Below are 20,055 nucleotides of genomic sequence, written 5' to 3'. Positions count from 1 at the left end.
TTACTCACGTGACCAAAATGGAGAATCAGTCTCAGAGCCCCCACCTTCAGCTTCCTTCAGAGCAAGCTTCTCAGAGCACACCGCAACCACTCCGACAAACTCCTAAAACCCCCCTGAGTCTTCAGACCCCTTCTCTCTTTAAGGAAACCATCCAAGTTGCCTCCCCTCAGTTCTCCCATCTACCAATCACTGTCCATCAATTTCCCTGTGCCAATGGAGGCTCTAGCTTAACCCAGGACCACCCAGAGGTCTCTGGCTTTGCACATGTCTGTTGAAGGTCATATTTTCAAATAATTAAATCTTTGATCCTTTGCTACAGCCCTTCCTAAATCCTGTTACCCTGAGTAGGATAGAGATTGGAATAATTAAATTTTGATCTATGCTGCAGCCCTTCCTCAATCCTGAGTAGGGTGGAGATTGATTCCAAGTATCTCCATTGTATCAATTTTAAAATCAATCATGACTCAAAGAAATTCCTGTTCTATGCTTAAGCATAGGTCAAAGTCCTTTCCATTGTTCAGCAAAAGGTTTCTGTCCTAAAGTAATCTTAAGAAGGGAGGAGGGGGAAACTCTCATGCCAATGGGGTTCACATTCCAATAGCCAAGACCCACTATCAATAGGAAATTTTTCAAGTATGAAATTTCCCAATGGTGAAATTTCCAACATTTATAAGTCTAAGAAATTTTGAGGTTTACATCTGCAATAGTAACCTTAGTCTGCATTTCCCTATAATTTTGTTGTAAGGGAATTGAAATTTTGTTTCACTATTCCTTTCAACAACTTCTGATCATGTTTATGTGAGTTTCTAGGAATTCTTTTTGTCCTAAATTCAATCCTTGTGCCCAATCTGCACTGATAAAAGTTTTATAAATATGTTTTTGTTTTCTGTTTTTTTTTCATGACTGGTTACTATGCCCCTTCTCTCCGAGTTTCTAATATTAGCTTGCATTGATGCAATGAGATTTTTAATCTCTTTATCTAACTCATGTACTTGTCTCTGCTTTCCCCTCAATATTTGGTTTGATTTGCCACCATCATTTCTCAAAGACCCAGTTAATTCAATTTTCTGTTTCACTCTTGTATTTTCTTTTCTTTGTATTTGCTTCTGTTTCACTCCAGAAAATCCCTCATTGCTTGTCACATCCTGCAATACCTTTTTTTTTTCTATCCCTTTATACCACACTAAGTATCTTATGATCCTGGCTTCATAAATTCCCTTTTCCATGGGATACTATTTCTGCCTACTTAGGTTTAGCTCCTGAATTTATAGCTAAACACATGGCTTCAATGTCTAAAGCTTCTTGATCTGTCCATAGATTGCAATGGTTACAGCAAGAGTTTGCCTTTGATTTATATGTCTTTCCCTGTGTACTTTTATTATTATTTGACTTACACTTTTTCTTTAAATAACAGACTTTATGAGGTATTGTTATTGTTAAATTTAGGGGTTGAGACTGAATATAATAATTATTGGTCGCCAAGGATTTTATTTATAAAATCCTAAATGAAACACTCAAGTCAGAATGGAGTTTTTATGATGATTTAATTACAACAGGGGGAAGAAATTATTAGAGGGAGAGAGAGAGAGAGAGGGAGAGAAGGAAAGGAGTTTAACTCAAAATCTCTCTGGCTCAGGCTGAGCCAAGGTGGGAGTTTAAGGCCTTGGAGAGCCAAGGCAGAGAAGGGAGTCAGTCCTTATTACTCATGTGACCGATCTGAAGGAAAGCTGTCTGCAGGGCTCCTCCAAGCTTGAGCTCCAGGATCAAACTGGCATCTAGCCTGCTCCACAGGAAGTGATGAGAACTCCAGAGGCTGTTCCCTACCTCACTTCCCGTGCCTCACAAATGCCAGTGGTGGCTCAAGCTTGGCTTAGGACAGCCCAGGGGGGCAGTTAGTGTTTTCGATTTGTCATTAGCTAGCACATGCCCCTGTAGTGTGCGCGTGCACATTCCTGGGTGCTAGACCAAGCAAGATGGAGAGAATTTAAAAATCACAATCCCCCTGATGATGATTGGGGGACTAGTCTCCCAAATTGATCAATAAATATAAGTATCCTGCACCCCCAAAATTTCTAACTGCAGGTGTATACAAAATTTTACCCTCCAAGAGGAAAACTACAATAATTATAGATAAGGGGGAAATAGAGGAGAGAGAGAGACAGCAAAACGAATGTTTTTGCTGGGCGCATTGACAAAAGCCAATTAGAGGGCAGTTCCCTTTGGAAGAGTGTACATTCAAAATAATTGTTCAATCAACCTTCAGTTCAATCAACCACACCCAAATGTTCATTCTGGATCTTCCTGTAGTGTAAGGGTTTAGGTATTTTTCTGCAAACAGTTCATTCTCTGGATTTAGGAGTTAGCAAGCTTCTTCTCTGAAGATCTTTCTGAAACAAAAATTTAAATCTTGGATTTCATGAAAATACAATCCCCCCTGAAGAAGGTATTGTGTTAAGATTAAAATTTAGGCCAAACTGTGGCAGGTATTAGTTTCTCTCTGCTAGAAGTATTACATTTTTAGAGGTTTATTAAAGGTTAAGAATTTAAGAAAAATACAAGTAAGAAAAGCATGTGCCGAGGTGGGCCGAGAGGCCCATTCAATTTCACTTACATCATCAGAGACATGTCTGCTTGGAATCTGAAACAGGAAAGAGAGACAGCCATAGGTGGAGACTCTAAATAATAATTTGTGATCTTGCACTCTGGGAGATTAGAGAGAATTCTGGGAGCTAGCAAGGACTTCTGGGCATTGGAGTCTGGGGTTCAGATCTCCATTTTTACATTTCTCTGTGTGATCCTATGGGAAAAAGGATTTTTCCCAAAGGATCATGAAAGCATAATCAACCTAAAGATTACAATAGTTTGAGGATAAGAGGAAAGAGAAAAAACCCAAAAGCAATAATTGTTAGATACATTGACAAAAAGCCAGTTGGGGGCATTCCCCTTTGGCATGAATGTATAGATACAAATAAATATTCAATCAACCATACCCAAAGTTCATTCTTGATCTTCTTGTGCAGGTTGGGGTCTGGAGGCTTCTTCATGGTGTCTTCTCCAATAGTTCAGTTTATGGATTCAGAGATGGAAGCATCTTTCTTTACCTAAAATTCTTCTTAAAAGGAATTTAAAGTTTGCAATTTAAATACTATTTTTACATTTCCATGTCTTCAGGGTGATAGAAAATACAGGATCATTTAGAGATGCATGGCTGAGGTATGAGTTATAGGAATCAATTTGTAAGAGAAATTAAAAAGACATCAGAAAAATCCAAATGAAAAAGAAAAATGTCTGGATGAAAATATAGACTATCAAAGTTTTATGTGTAAAAATTCCAAGTAAAGGAAAATAAATCTGTAACAGGTCCTTGAATCATGGCCCAATTAAAATGATCGAAGCAATGATACATTTACCCAGTCAGTAGCCAGGACTACAGAAAGTTACCACACAATGAAAGACAGAAAAAAGGAACCAGATTATAGGAGCCAGGTAGGAGCCAAGGTTTCGGATACTCATCTGTAAGTATTTTCAGAGTGAGTGTGGGCACAAGGAAAGCCTATGTTGTAACAATGTTAAACATAGTAACCTCAAGTCTTCACACTAGGTTCAAGACCTTTGCATTGGCCTAGAAGTGCATCAATCCATCCTGTATTGGCTTTTCTTTGGCCCTGTGCAATGGCTCTTGTGTGTATCTTATCCTGGAATCAGACCGAATTATTAAGTAAAGTCCCATAATTTTTTTAAACAATTAGTGGCATAATTTTTATAGTCTCAAGCTTTTAGGGCATGCATTGACATCATAGAAAATGTATTTTAAACTTATAGTACTGCAAAATCAAAAAGTTAAAGAAAATCTTAATGCTGGTGACATGTGCTTCAAATATAAAAAAGGAGAGGAAAAAATAAAAAAAACTGAAATGGTATATTGCACATGCAAGAAAAATATAACAAAAGAGTTGTAAAAATTCAAAAATATAGCTTATAATCATTGACACACTGTGTCAGCTAAGAAAATATGGAATACAAAGCTTTCTCACCAAAAATGAGATCCATTTCCTCTTCATATCTGGCTATGATCCACTGTGAGTAGAAGCGAATGAATTGAACAAGGTAACATTTTTATTGTTAAAGAACAGTAGTACAAATATATAGTTATCAATATCCCCAAAATTCTCAATAGCCCAATTAATTACAATAACAAACAAACACACTATCATATTTCACATAAGTTGCTGTATGACATTCCTTAAAAAACCTATGAACTGATCTATATTTGTCACAAGTTTTTACAAATGTAGCAAATCTTTCAAACTTGGCAGTGTATTTTTAAACAAATTAAAACTTATTTTGAGTTAAGAACATCATCAAGAAATCTAGATATCATTCTGGTGGAAGTAAAGTAGTGAGCTGAAGAGTATAAATGAGGGATGCTTCTTTTTGGAGGCATTTTTAGGGGTACAAATGCCCTGGGTTTAACTTCCCAAGTTCCATTCACATATTTTGAAATGTGGGAAGGTTGGGGGTTATAATTGTATTTCATTTCAGCTACTAGAATAGGCCTTACCTCATGGTAGGGGCAGGCAAAAATGACCAGAGATTGTTAAGAAAATTCTAATAATCATGTTTAAAAAACCCTTAAAATCAATTGAGATATTTAGCACATTAAATTTTCCAAAGGTTGTTATACAATTTTAACCAATTCTGATGAAGTCTATTTATCCTCTATGTGACAAATTACAAAGTCAAAAATAGAAAGGCTATTTTCATATATGGGCTTAATTACAATGATATTTGTTCAATATTGTTATAAGGGAAAAGCAACAGAATATAACAGTAGTTAAAACTCAGTACATTAAAATGATTCAGTGTAACAGAATAGTATTGAATGCAGTAATATATGATCTCAAAATCACAAAGATAAACCTTAAACAAAACAAAAAGTAAAATTCAATAGAATACAGAGATTTTTATAAATCATTGGATTCTGAAATGCCTTAAAAATATAACCTCCAGTCTCTTTAAAGTTCCTTGGATTATTTTTTACCCATTTAGATTCCTATTGTCAGAAGACAGGAGAATGCTTAAGCAATGGGGTTTAAATGACCCATCTAGGGCCACACAGCTGGGAAGTATCTGAGGTCAGATTTCAACTGAGGACCTCCCATATCTTGGCCTGGCTGGCAGTCCACTGAGACACCCAGCTGCCTCCCCAAAGTTGGTTAAAGAGTTCTAGGGAGCTGAAATTCTCTCCTGAATCTCAAGTGAGATAAATAAAAGGACCAGTGCATTCTTACAGTCCCATTACAGTTATCAATAAATGGCAGGTTCCCACAGTCTAAAGCTGTTTGGGTATGTATTAATATTATAGCAAGTGTATATATTTAAACTCATATTATTGTAGAATAAAAATTAATATTGATTGTATGTACCTTGAGTACATAGAAATGAGAAAAGGGAAAAATAAAATATTTTAATAAAAATAAAAGAAAAAAAATAAAATAAGGAAAAAGAGAAAAGAGAAAAAAATTAATTGAGGAATTCAATATGTTAAAAAAAAGGCATCCACTTGTCAATGGATTATTATCTCCAATGCATGTATAGGATACAGTCAATCAGTTTCAATAGAAGATGCTCTCTTTACATGTGAGCAATGAATCCAAGAGTCCTTCTCTTGTAAACCTTAAAATTTCTTAGACTTATGAATGTTGGAAATTTCCCCATTTCCAACATTAGGTAGGGAGGGTCCTTCTCCTCCCTACCTGAGATTACTTTAGGACAGAAACCTTTTGCTGAACAATGGAAAGGGCTTGGACCTATGCTTAAGCATAGAACAGGAAGTTCTTTGAGTCATGATTGATTTTAGAATTGATACAATAGAGATACTTGGAATGACAGAACCAGGTCTTGGAAATTACAATCTACACCCTACTCCGTCCTAACAGGATTTAGGAAGGGCTGCAGCATAGATCAAAATTTAATTATTCCAATCTCCACCCTACTCAGGGTAACAGGATTTAGGAAGGTCTGTAGCAAAGGATCAAGATTTAATTATTTGAGAATATGACCTTCAACAGACATGTGCAAAGCCACAGACCTCTGGACGGTCCTGGGTTAAGCTAGAGCCACCATTGGCACAGGGAAGACATGGACAGTGATTGGTAGATGTGAGAACTGAGGGGAGGGAACTTGGATGGTTTCCTTAAAAGATAGAGGGGTCTGAGGACGGAGAGGTGGTTGGTGGGAGAGTTTTTGCTTTGAGAGGTGGTGCTCTGAGGATCTGGCTCTGAAGGAAGCTGGAGGTGGAGGCCCCTGAGACTGTTTCTCCATTTTGGTCACGTGAGTGATAGGGACTGATCTCTTTTCTTTGCCTCAGCTATCTAAGGGCTTGGGCCTTTTGGCCCAGCCTAAACAGAAGGGGTATTTAAGCCCTATTCCCTTCTCTCCCCTTTCTCTCTCCCTCTCTCTCTCTCTCTATCTCTAATACCTTTCTTCCTCCTGTTTGTAATTAAACTCCATAAAAGGTTGACTGCTGACTTGAGTTTTCATTTAGGAATTACATAGCTGAATTCCTTGGCGACCTTAAATTAATATATATCAGTGCAATGTTCAGTTATGGGGGTGTATGTGTCAATTATCAAAAGAATAGAAAAATAATCAAAAACATAAGAAAAATTCAAAATGGGCCTTGTATAGGTCCAGTTTAAAGTACTTTCTATCCCACAAGTATGTAGGACAGGATGCAGTAATATTTCACTTAGCCATTTGTAGCCAAGACTACAGGAAGTTGCCATAATATAAGAAGAAAAGAATTAGAATTCTATTTTGATAGGGAAATGTCATTCCCTCATCTGATTTTTTTTTCTTCAGGGATATAGGGAGCCAGCATGATAGCCAAGCTTTGTACTTGTTTGAGTACTTCACAAAGAGTGTAGATACAAGGAAGTCCTACGACTTAAACATAAGCATCGCAACCTCGAGTCTCACTTTAATATTTCTTGTGTGCTCTATTGGCATTATTCAGGTTTAGTCTGTGCTCCTTGTTTTTATCCCTTTTCCTGGAATCAGACACAAACATTAATCACAGTCCTATAATATTTTATCAATAAATGGCAGGTTCCCATAGTTTAAAGCTTTTAGGCATATATTGATATTATAGCAAGAGTATATATATATTAACTTGTATTACTGCAGGAAAAAAAATTATATTAATATTAATTATGTGTACCTTCAATACAAAAAATGAGAAAAATTCAAATATTCTGATCAAAAAATAAAATAAAAGAAATAAGAAAAATAAGAAAAAAAACCAGTAAGTCAATATATTCTTGAAAAAACAGCATCCATTTGCCTATGGAGTATTATCTCCAATTCATATGATAAGATATAGTCACAATTCATATGATAGTATACAGTCAATCAGTCTCAGCAGAAGATGCTTTCTTCACATGTGAGCAGTGAATCCAAGAGTCTTTTTCTCCAATCTTTATAGATGTTGGAATAGTTAATAATATTTGGAATGGTCCTTCCCATGAAGGCTGAGTTGCTCCAGTTCGCTTGAAATTCTTGATATAAACTTTATCTCCTGGGTTCAGGTCATGCAGAGAAAAGTCTAATGGTCCGACTTGTACTGCAGCTCCGGATTCATGAAGTTCATGTAGTTTGTGCTGTAACTCCTGTATATAGGAAGCAATAGTAATATCTCCCCCTAATAGCGATGTATAAGCCGGGGAGAAAGGCTTAGCCTGTATAGGCGGATGTCCAAAAAGCATCTCAAATGGTGAAATATGTAAGTCTCCTCTAGGCCTGCTTCTAAGATAAAATAGGGCCAAATGGAGAATTTCAGGCCATTTTAAATGGGTCTCAGTGCATAATTTGCCAATCATAGTCTTAAGTTTTTTGTTCATTCTTTCCTACTATTTGGAGTGGAGAAAATACTGAAAAAGGTTAATTAATATCAACAAAATCAATAAATCTAAGAAGAATCATCTTCATTATACTGGGAAGTTCCCTGGGGACCCTCCTGAAAGGCACCTCTCTGAGGTTCATTAGTACCTCGAGCATGTTTTGGACGAGCTCCATTTCTCATATATTGTTGATGAGTATTATCATTTTCTTCATTTGGAGAATTGTCATTATTTTCCCAATTCCTATTTCTATAATTCTGGTTTCTAAAGTTCTTATTTCTATATTCATTATAGTTATTTCCATAGTCATTATAATTTCTAGAATTCTGGTTTCTATAACCATTATCATCATTTCTATAGTTATTATTTCTAAAGCTATTATTAAACTGTGTATTCCTTCCAAACATCTTAAGAAAGGTTCTACCTTCCATCATTTTGTGGCCCTTCTTCCCACAGAAGTGACAAGTAATGGATTGATAATTGGATTTCTGGAGAGGGGCAATTGGCATTGGTTCATTATCATGCCCACTTTCTAATTTAGTCATCCTATCTATTAAATATCTTATTTTTTCCTTCATTTCCTCCATGTCATCATTATTTTCTTCCTCCTTTTCTTTGTTTCCCTTTAAAACATATATAGCTGTTTTTTTGCAATTCTTCAAGGTCCATATCTGACCATCTTGGGCATTGCGTTCTAAAATAATTCTTAATTGCTTTTCAAGAGTTATTTCTGGTTTTCTGTAGGAGAGGGAACATGAGAAACTAGGATTGCAGGGGAAGGATTTTGGGGATTAAATTCAGTCAAGATTTGCACTGCACAAGAGAAGCAGTCTGTTAACTGGGCTATAGGGAAGGTGTTTTCCATCTCTATTTCAGGGAAAGAAATTTCCTCATTCAAAGGTTCAGAAACAGGTCTGTTTCTGGTAGAGTGGGTATTTGCCAATTGATCCTGTAAGAAACTTTTTAGATCTTCTAATTGGGTTTGCATTTTATCCTCAATATTTTCTATTTTATCCTCATTTTTTTCTATTTCATCCTCAATATGTTCTATTTTATCCTCAATATTTTCTATTTTAGCCTCAATATTTTCTATTTTGTCCTCATTTTTTTTCTATTTTATCCTCAATTTTTTTAATTTTAGCATCTCTAAATATAGTATTGAAAATTGTCTTTTTATAACATGATTGTTCACAGCCCTCAAATCCTGTACAAATATATAGAGGTGCTTGCCATTGGGCCCCCTTTTTTAATGGGCAGGATGGTCATGTTGTATTCAGATTAACAAGGGATTATTATTCCCTGGTCAATTAATGAGTTTATTATGTAATGCCCTCTGTTGCCTCCTTTGAGAGAGGATACTGAGTAATGGAAGGAGGTGGGCTGGATTTAGTTTTAATTTGCACAGGAACAGCTGATTTAAGTAAGCCTACATCAGAAAAAGATGTGGCCCAAAGAGATTCTGGTATATCTGTAGGTATTTCAAAGTTGGGAGGCTCTTTTGCCTCCTGGCTCTCTGAGAGAAGTACAGGGAGTAAATTTAAGGATTCCTCAAGCACTTCCAAGGATATAGAGCCATCTGGGGCACACATTATTGTGGCTTGTAATTTACATAGTAATTCTCTCCCCAGCAAGTTTGTGGGGGATCCAGGCATTAAAAGAAAAGAATGTTCAACATTTTGAGGTCCACGTATACCATGCGAGGAGAAAGTTTTGGGACCGTTAATAGTGTTCCTGATATACCTACTAAATTTAGAGAGCCAATAGAGTCACATTTTCCATCTGGTTTCCTTACCAAAACTGACCTTCATGCCCCAGTGTCCAGAATACAATCATAGTATGAATTTCCCACCTTTGAAGTGACATGATGTTCCTTAGTATTTGGGGGAGAATGTATAGGGATTATTGGCATTAAAATATCAGGGTCTGGAAAATCAAAGGTTTCACTCTTTGATTCCAAGGCTCTCATCCCCCTTTACACCTTCATAAAAATGGTTGGGCAGTTTTTTGGGATCCCCCATGCTGTTGGGGGTTTTCACTCGGAGTATAGCATGGTCGAGCTCTATTTTTTATATATTGTTGTTGGGCATTGTTTTGGGTATTATCATTTTCCTCATTTGGAGCATTGTCATTATTTTGTTTGGAATTATGGTTCCTAGAGTTATTATTCCTAAAGTTGTTATTATTTCTTTTTTTCCATAGATGGATCCTACAGGCCATCATTGCATGGCCTCTCTTCCCACAGAAAAGGCATGTTTATGATTTATCTGTTTATTCCTGCAAAGGGGCTATGGTCTCTCCCTTATTTTTCAGTTGTCCTTTAACATTTCAATTTCTTTTCTTAAGTCTTCCACTGACATCATATTGTGTGTCTCAGGTCTTTTTGCATGACCCTTATAGATATAGGTTGCTACTTTCCTCAGTTCTTCGAGGTCCATAGAGTCCCATTCAGGACAGCTAGATTTAAAGTAGTCTTTTACCACTGAACAACAATTCTAAACAAATTTCCTGCGTATTTGTCTAATGTCCCTTTCTTTGGTCAAATCAAGGTCCATATATGTATTTCCTACGTCAATAAGTCTGTCAATAAATTGGGTCTCTATGGACCTCGAAGAACTGAGAAAAGTAGCAACCTATGTCTATAAGTATTGTGCAAAAAAGACTTGTGACACACAATACATCAGTGGAAGACTTAAGAAAAGAAATTGAAATGTTAAAGGGACAACTGAAAAATAAGGGAGAGACCATAGCCCCTTTGCAGGAATACACAGATAAATCATTAACATGCCTTTTCTGTGGGAAGGGAGGCCATGTAATGATGGTCTGTAGGAGCCAGCTATGGAAAAAAAGAAATAACAACTTTAGTTATAATAAATCTAGGAACCATAATGCCAATCAAAACAATGACAATGTTCCAAATGAGGGAAATGATGATACCCAAAACAATGCCCAACAACAATATATAAAAAATGGAGCTGGCCCATGCTATACTCTGGGTGAATAACCCTAACAGCATGGGGAATCCCAAAAAACTGCCCAAGCATCTTTATGAATGTGTGAAAGAGGGATGAGGGCCTTGGAATCAAAGAATGAAACCTTTGATTTTCCAGACCCTGATATTTTAATGCCAAATCAGAAATGGCAAGATGTAGTGAGGAAGATGTGAATGGGCTTATCAGTCCTAGGCATGTGGGTTTTATTATTTTGTATCCTTGATTTCTAATAATCTTTAATAAATCTCATAAAATATAATACTTTTATTACTAGAGACTATTTTAACTTTTACAGTATCCAACCTTGTGGTATAGGAAACACTTTCCGGTTTCTCTCTGTCCTCTACTCTGTTGGTATGAGAGTCTAGAGTATATCTTAATAGTATGCAAGTTCTTAATTTCTTCTATTTCCTTTTGTTTCAATGATTCCTCTGTGTTTTTCAGTTTTTGTTTTAATTCTGTCATTTCTTTTTGCTGATCATTATGGCTGTCCCACAAGTAAGATGCAACCTCGTGAAGTTCAGACAGATTCACCATGTCATACTTAAGGAAATAGTTTTTAAAGAAATTTTTTAGATGTGAAATGCAACACCAAAGGAATTGTTTCCTCACATGAGCCACAGAGTCTTCTGAATCTTTCTCAATGCCCATGATTAACTCTGCTGTTTCTGAGAGGTGATCAATAAAATTAGAAAGATGTTCTTAACTCTCTTGAACTAGCTTATCAATCTTTCCCCATTCATTGGGCTTTGAACAGAACAACTTTATGGCCTGGAGAAGATCCTTCCTGCATTTTCTTTGATATGTCATGCATGCAGGATTTGAGAAATCAAAAATCTTCTCTATGCTTCTCAGTAGGCCATCTAGTTAAGGAGTTATCACTCCTTGTCCTCTCAATGAATTGCCTATGCTCATGAGGGCTAAATAATTCAGACAGGAGAAATTATGCATCCTCAAAATTAGGCTAAAATATTTTCAACACCCTCTTAAATTCCTTATTATCGGTGGACTTGCTGACAAAATTTGGAAATCTACAGCATATGGAATTTAGTTCACGTGTTGAAAACTGTTTATGCACTTTGGAATGAAGCACTCCTGCATTGTCTAATATCTGTGCAATGTCTCTTAATGGAATTTTTTTTCAGCTTCATTGTTGCAATTGTTGCCCTTTTCTTTGCCATTTTCTTGAGCACCTGTCTTATTTTTTCCCTTTGCTTTCTTGTCCTTTCCTTTGTCATCTTTGTCCTTAAGCCCAGTATCTTCCTGCCCACTTCCAACCTTAACCTGGTCTAATCCCTGTTTTTTCAGAAACTCCTCACTCATTTTTCACTAGTTGTTCGAGGTTTGTATCAATAACCATGATCTGAGCTGCCTTCTTTGGTGTTATGAACTTTAAGATATTTCTTAGATAAGTGAAGGTCTATATGGCAGCCATTGTAAAAAAACATACATCTGGGTGAGGATATCGTGGTGTCAGTGTTGAAAGGCATGTTCATCATGATAGACAGGATTGTAGCCAGCATGACCTCAGTTAAAATCTGGCCTCAGATATTTCCTAGCTATGTGACCCTGTGTAAGTCACTTAACCTTGTTTACCTAGTCCTTGCTCTTCCTTCTTAGAGTTTTTATTGTAAGAAAAAGTAAAACCTTTTTTTAAAATCAGAGTAGTAGGTATTTCCTACTCCCTGTCACTCCCGAGTGAATAGCAGAGTATGTGACTGCAGGAATGGAGAGATGTATAAATCAAAGGAATTTGTTGCTTCAAGATGATCTGGGAGTCATTCTGACAATGAAATTGACAAAAAGGCAAAGAAGAAAAATCAAGCTCTTCCATAAAAACCCATAAAAAGCAAAAGACAGGAGAGAGTTCTAAAACACCAGCTTCATCCAAGCAAAGCAGCAACCGAGATGATCATATGTTCCAGATTGGAAAAATGAGATAAGTCATTGTATGGGACTTAAAAGGAAAAGTCCTAATTGATATTAGAGAATACTGGATGGATCAGGAAGGTGAAATTAAACCTGGTAGTAAATAAAGGTATTTTTAAAAATCCAGAACAATGGAGCCAGCTGAAAGAACACATTTCTGATATTGATGAGGCAGTAAGAAAACTGTAAAATCAGAGCCATATGAAACCTGTACTGATTTAGTTGTTTTAATTGGTATTTTCCCATTGTCTTTTGTTTTCTAAACTATTTGTTTTCCAAGCTATTGTATATTTGGACTAAAAAACAATTAGTACAATGAATCCTTTTATTTTTTTAAACTAATTTTTTATTAAACATCCAAAAGAAAAGTTCACACTAAAGAACTCTCATCCCCAATTTTACTTCACTACAGACTACTGAAGAGAGGCTTATAGTTACTAAACATCAGCTTTAGCTTTTGATTTTTCCACATTGATAAAAATTCTTTAAATTGATGTGTAAATCACCAACGTTTTTAAGAAATCAATGCACTGAGTCAGCTTTTCAATCGTTTTTCCAGTTTTCTGGAGTTACCCAACACACATACTCAAACAGGTTTATCAGGAAAAACATTTAAAATTGTCAACAAGTTAGACAGCATTTAAATTATCTTTTCATTCTTTTAAATTTTAAGTTGGGACAAATATCCCCCAATTACCTTTCAGTTCATGAAGAATCTCAAGTGGACAATTCAACTTCAGAGCAATCCAATGTCGATACACAAAAACTGTTGGATATGTCCTCCTTGACCTTGGACACTGAACATGTTCTAAGTAAAGCTTATTTGACACTTCATATTAGAATTTTTTTTTATTTTCTTTGATTGTCAGACTTTATTCTAAATCTGTCTCATTCCCTTACAAAATTGGTAAAATAAAAAAATAAATGTAATTGTAGCATCAAATTTTAAAGCTTTCAAAGAGAAAATGAATGTCTCCTGAATTCATATGACATTCCAACCTTTCGATTCTTAATTAGCAATTTCCCATAATAAATCCTCCCCACCCCTTAGGAAAATAGCATTAGGATGACATTCTCTGTACTGGTGTCCCAGGAATGAGCAACCATTAACATCCTTAATACAAACTTCTTCATGTATCATCTCTAATAGAGCAGCCACTAGAGCTAGGTAGAATGACAAAATACCTCCCAGGAATTTTTGTCAAATCACTAGAGTGGAGGCAGAACTATTTAGGTATTTTTAATAACTTTTGAATTTTTGTGGATTAGAAGTCACCTTGGAAAAGATGAAACATTTTCAAAAAACTTTAGAAATAAAAGTGGCCCTAATTCACAACAACATTTTAACTGTTATTACAAATCACTACAGCCCCATAAGTGTTGAACAGTAACATGGTCATTTTATAATTGAAAATTTTTCTAGATTGGATTAATAAATAATACAGTTCTGCTCGGTTAGTGCTCATCAAGTGTTCAAGTCTGCAACACCTCAGGGCTTCAAAGCCAAGCCCAAAGTCACTTTTCTCAGTTTGTCACCTAATGATTTTCAATGTGGGAAGTCAAGAAGTTGCCTGTTTAATTCTTGGGCAGAAGTAGGTAAATAAATTACAGTTTATATAAAGTTTGTTTTCAGAACCATCAGGATCGGCCAACAAGGTCAAGTTGTTTTGTTTTTTTTCAAGTGATGGACTTAAATCACTCACTGGTTTTGCACTATTTTCCCATAACCTCCTCTCCCAGCATCATAGTCTTGTCTGTACTCATTGCGCACCTGGCCCCCAGATCATCCACTTCCATATTGCCTGCCCTCTCACAATCCTGCATCCCAGTCCATGCGGATGATCCGGTCATCCAGGCGAGTCCCATTAATGTACCGCATGGCGTTCTCGGCGTCAGCACAGCAGTAGTACTCCATGAAGCAGAAGCTGCAGGCAGTTTTCTTTACTTTATCCAGGTCCATGATTATTTTCTTAATGTTCCCACTTTTACTGAAGAGTTTGTAGATCTGTTCCTCCTTGGTGTAAAAGGACAGGTTCCCGACATTCAGAGTGCAGCTTTTCTTTAATAATTTTTCTTGGTCGTCCATTTTACCTCAGAAGTGCTGGTCACGGTACCAGCTGAGCTCCACATAGGAGTCGCTCTGCAGAGCGCTCAGAAGCCCACCAGACATGATGGCGATGACTGGGGCTGAGGTAATGGTGGGATGGGGTGGAGGCAGCAGTAGGATATGGAGATGGGGCTGCGAATGAAGGCGGTGGCAGTGGTGGCAATGGTGGTGGTGGTGGCGGAGAAATGAGGCAGCCTCCGGCTGGGAGAAACACAGAAGAACGAGTCCTTTTATTTTTAAAAATGTACATATTTTAAGTGAAAAAAATCAGAGAAGTAGGGAAAAAATTTGAAAAGAAATGAATGGTGCAAGAGAATCATTAAAAAAGAGTAAACAGTTTGGTAAAACATACACAAAAAACAACTAACGGAACAATTCTCCAGAAACTAGAATTGGTTATTTGGAAAAGGAATCCCAAAAATCCCATGAAGAATACAAGTATCAAAAATCTAGAATTGACTCGATGGAAAAGAAGGTACAAAAGCTCAGCAAAGAAAATAATTTTCTAAAAATTAGAATTGGGCCAAGAGAAATTAATGCCTCCTTGAGCCATTAAGTTACAATCAAACAAAATCAAAAGAATGAAAAATAGAAGAAAATATAAAAAAAATCTCATTGGAAAAACAATTGACGTAGAAAATAGATACAAGAGAAATTATCTAAGAGTCATTGGACTATCTGAAAGTCACAATAAAAAAAGAGTTTAAGTACCATGTTACAAGAAAATATTAAGGAAAACTGCCTCATAATCTCATATGAGAAGGGAACTAGAACCTGAATCTATTTATTGCTCATCTCCTGAAAGAGATCCCAAAATAAAAACTCACAGATGTATTAGAACCAAATTTAAGAATCTCCAAGCCAAGGAAAAAATACTAGAAGTAGCCTGAAATAAAAATTTAAATATCCTAGATTCACAGTCAGAATTACACAGGACCTAGTAACTCTTACATTAAAGGAATGGAGGACTAGGATTGTGAAATAGTAGATAGAATAATACCATATAGATAAACATATATAACTAACTGTTTATTTAAGCTAATGGAAGGAAGAAAATTAGGAAGATCTGAACTTAAAGGTAAAGTCAGAGTACTAAACCCCACTAATCAATGATTTGTCTACCTACAAGTCTACTTTCTAAATAATACTAGTTAATCCTTAATTATTATTTAAGATTAAGGGAGTGCTTGTAGGAACAAAAACAAAGGCCAAAGGATACCTCACAAACTAATGTCCTCTTGGATCTGGCAGAAGTCCCAGTAGAAACCAATAGTGGTACACAGGATCAGGAAGGGGAGAAATGGCTTCTCTCACATAGTCCATCTTTTTGTAGTGTTAGATTTAAAATGGTTGAAGGCCTTAAACTGTAACAGTTAAAAGAGTGATGTTGTAAACTGTAGTGAGTTAAAATGGTGGAAGATATAAGTTGTGATAGATATAAGAGAGGGTGAGTAAATTTGACCACAGAAAATATGTTTCACTACAGTGTCTTGGCTTTTAAATCAAATATAAGGTGGTCGCCAGGGAAATATTCCCAATTATTCAAATACCCAAGTCAACTGGGTTTTATAGAGATTTAATTAATACAAATGTGGAATTAAAGAAAAGAGAGAAAGAGAGAAAAAGGAAATAAGTATGAAGGACCTTAAGCCAACATGGCCTAGACCTGAGTCTTAAGAGAGAGAGATCAGTCAGTCAGTCTTTTAACACTCACCACAAGGTCTGTCTAAGCAAGGATTCTAGTGACACCAGGCCAGCTCCATCTCAGCTGACTTCACCAGAGAGAGTTCCAGCCAGAGTCCTCCTTAAAGAGCCTTCCAGCCATAGACTGTTCCAAAGGGCCTCTCTCCAGAGCCTCCAGAGGGATAGAGTCCCCTTAGAGGAGCTCCAGCGAGACCTCCTTAGAGATTGTTCTCCAAGAGCTTCCCTTCTCCAGAGCCTCTCTCAAGAGATTCTTCCCAAGCGATCCTCATCAGAGATCCTCCAAAAGGATTTTTTTTCCCTCAAGAGATTCTGCTTTTTCTTATATAGGGATTTTTCTCCTATGTCACCTCCCCTAAGACCTTACATCTACCAATCACTGTAGATGCCCATCTGAATTCCTGCTAAGTCGACTAATCTCCTCAGTAAGTCTGAACCAATGAAAACACAGCTGAGTCAATTAATCTCATTAAGAGAAAACTTGCCTGACCCTTTTAGGTACCTAGCATCACATTGTATCAATTCTAAAAAAACAGGCATGGCTCAAAGAACTCCTTGCCTTATTATAAGCATGGGTCCAAGTACTTTCATTGTTTAGCAAGGAGTTTTCTCCCCTAAAGCAGTCTTAAGTATGGGTGGAGTAGAGGTCCTCCCATTTCTGATCCTGGCGAGTTCTCACATCAAAATGGGGAATGTTTCCCAGTAGGGAATTTGTTCCAATGGAGGATTCCTCAATGTGGAAATTTTTAACATTCACAAGTCTGAGAAATTTCAAGATTTACAGTAGTATTAACTACTCTCTCTACCACTTCCAGAAGATGAAAACTTGCTTGAAGGAAGGTCCCAGTCTCTTGGCAGCTTCAAAGCCTCCCTCTCTCCTCCAGAGAAGCAACTGTAAGACAGGAACTCCTTTCTTCAGAGCTCCGGAATCTTGGCCCTGCTTCTGTCCTTGGGGATCTTCTGCTCCTGGTTTGTAGCAAAGATCTAATCCTTACAACAATTGCAATGCAGAATTACCTACCCAGTAAAACTGAACATAATACTTCAGGGGAAAAATGCATTGAAAGACAGAGTAGAGGACTTATCAAGGATTCCTGATGAAAAGACCAGAGTGTAATAAAAAATTTGAAGTTCAAATACAAGATTTGAGAGAAACATAAAAATGGTAAACATGTAAGAGAAAACTAAAGGGATCCAATAAGATGAAACAGTTTATAGTTCTACATAGGAACATCATACATGTAGCTTTTTTTTAATTTGAGAATTTTCTTTAATTACTTGATTTAGAATATTTTTCCATGGTTGCAAGATTCATGTTCTTTCCTTCCTCTCCCCCAAACTCCTCTTGTAGATGGCATGCCATTCTATTGTGCTTTATATGTGTCATTGATCAGGAACTATTTCCATATTATTAATATTTGCACTAGGGTGATCATTTAGGGTCTACATCCCCAGTCATATCCCCATTGACCCATGAGATCAAGCAGTTGTTTTTCTTCTATGTTTCAATTCCCACAATTCTTCCTCTGAATGGGGATAGCATTCATTCTCATAAGTTCCTCAGAATAGTTCTGGGTCATTGCATTGCTACTAGTAAAGAAGTCCATTACATTTGATTGTTCCACAGTGTTTCAGTCTCTGTGTATATTGTTCTCCTGGTTCTGCTCCTTTCACTCTGCATCAATTCCTGGAGGTAATTCCAGGTCACATGGAATTCCTCCATTTGATTATTCCATTGAGCACAATAGTATTCTATCCCCAGCATATACTACAACTTGTTCAGCCATTCCCAAATTGGAGGGCATCGCCTCATTTTCAAACTTTTTTGCCACCACAAACAGTGCAACTATAAATATTCTTCCCCCCCCTTTTAAACATTATTTTATTTGGTCATTTTCAAACATTATTCATTGAAAACAAAGATCATTTTCTTTTCCTCCCCCCTTCCAATACCCCTCCCATAGCCCACACACGATTCCACTGGGTATCACATGTGTCCTTGATTCAAACCCATTTCTATATTGTTGGCATTTGCATTAGGGTGTTCATTTAGAGTCTCTCCTCAATCATATCCCCTCAACCCTCAAGCAGTTGCTTTTCCTCAGTGTTTTTACTCCCACAGTTTGTCCTCTGCTTGTGGATAGTGTTTTTTCTCCTAGATCCCTGCAAAGTGTTCAGGGACATTGCATTGACACTAATGGAGGAGTCCATTACATTCAATTGTACCACAGGGTAGCAGTCTCTGTGTACAATGTTTTCCTGGTTCTGTTCCTTTTGCTCTACATCACTTCCTGGAGGTTGTTCCAGTTTCCATGGAATTCCTCCACTTTATTATTCCTTTGAGCACAATAGTATTCCATCACCAACATATACCACAATTTCTTCAGCCATTCCCCAATTGAAGGGCATTCCCTCATTTTCCAATTTTTTGCCACCACAAAGAGTGCAGCTATGAATATTCTTGTACAAGTATTTTTCCTTTTTATCTCTTTTTGGTACAAACCCAGCAGTGTTATGGCTGGATCAAAGGGCAGACAGTCTTTTATCACCCTTTGGGCATAGTTCCAAATTGCCCTCCAGAATGGTTGGATCAATTCACAACTCCACCAGCAATGAATTAGTGTCCCCACTTTGCCACATCCCCTTCAGCATGCATTACTTTCCTTTGCTGTCATGTTAGCTAATCTGCTAGGTGTGAGGTGATATCTCAGAGTTGTTTTGATTTACATCTCTCTGATTATCAGAGATTTAGAGCACTTTATAAAATGCTTATTAATACTTTTGATTGCTTTATCTGAAAACTGCCTATTCATGTCCCTTGCCCATTTATCAATTGGAGAATGGCTTGATTTTTCATACAATTGATTTAGCTCTTTGTAAATTTGAGTATTGTTTCCCAATTTGTTGCTTCCCTTCTGATTTTAGTTACATTGATTTTGTTTGTACTTGCTGTGTATTACCCAGCATTTTGATTTCTACTCCTGTTCCTGCCTTTTCTTCCTTCACTATTTCCTTCTACACCAGTTTGTTTCCAATCAGTTCCCCTAGTTCCCACCCCTATTTTACTTCCCTTTCTACCCCCCTCCCTTATTATTCCCCCACATTATTTTCCCTGTAGTCTTTATAAAATCACCCCCCTGCCCCCTCCCTCCCTTATACTGCTTCCCTCCCCACCAGTCCATTTGTTACCCTTCTACTCCCCTATAGGGCGCAAATATATTCTCTGCCCCAATGGATTGGATTGTTCTTCCATCTTTGGGTCAATTTCAAAGCACGTAAGAGTTGGATATTTCAGATCTCTGAACTCTTTACCCTTCCAGTGTATTGATGTTCTTCTCCCTCCCACCATGACCTTCTTTGTGACATATAAATTTACCCCCATTTGTTTCTTTTCCCATTTCTTTTAATATTAACCTATCTTAAGTTC

The 20,055-nt window shown here is 36.9% G+C and overlaps 1 protein-coding gene and 2 pseudogenes across 1 annotated transcript in view; 2 read left to right on the top strand and 1 right to left on the bottom strand.

Moving 5' to 3' along the window:
- LOC103093201 (hemicentin-1-like) overlaps positions 1 to 20,055 on the top strand; it is a 286,577-nt gene that overhangs the window by 215,358 nt on the left and 51,164 nt on the right. The window lies entirely within an intron of this gene.
- LOC130458754 (activated RNA polymerase II transcriptional coactivator p15-like) lies at positions 1,210 to 13,151 on the top strand (annotated as a pseudogene).
- LOC130458753 (nuclear cap-binding protein subunit 2-like) lies at positions 14,520 to 18,149 on the bottom strand (annotated as a pseudogene).

This window comes from Monodelphis domestica, chromosome 4 (genome assembly GCF_027887165.1).
Source record: "Monodelphis domestica isolate mMonDom1 chromosome 4, mMonDom1.pri, whole genome shotgun sequence".
NCBI classification, from domain to species: domain Eukaryota; kingdom Metazoa; phylum Chordata; class Mammalia; order Didelphimorphia; family Didelphidae; genus Monodelphis; species Monodelphis domestica.
The sequence above is the reverse complement of the archived record's forward strand: the minus strand, read 5'-3'. Positions and strand labels throughout refer to the sequence as shown.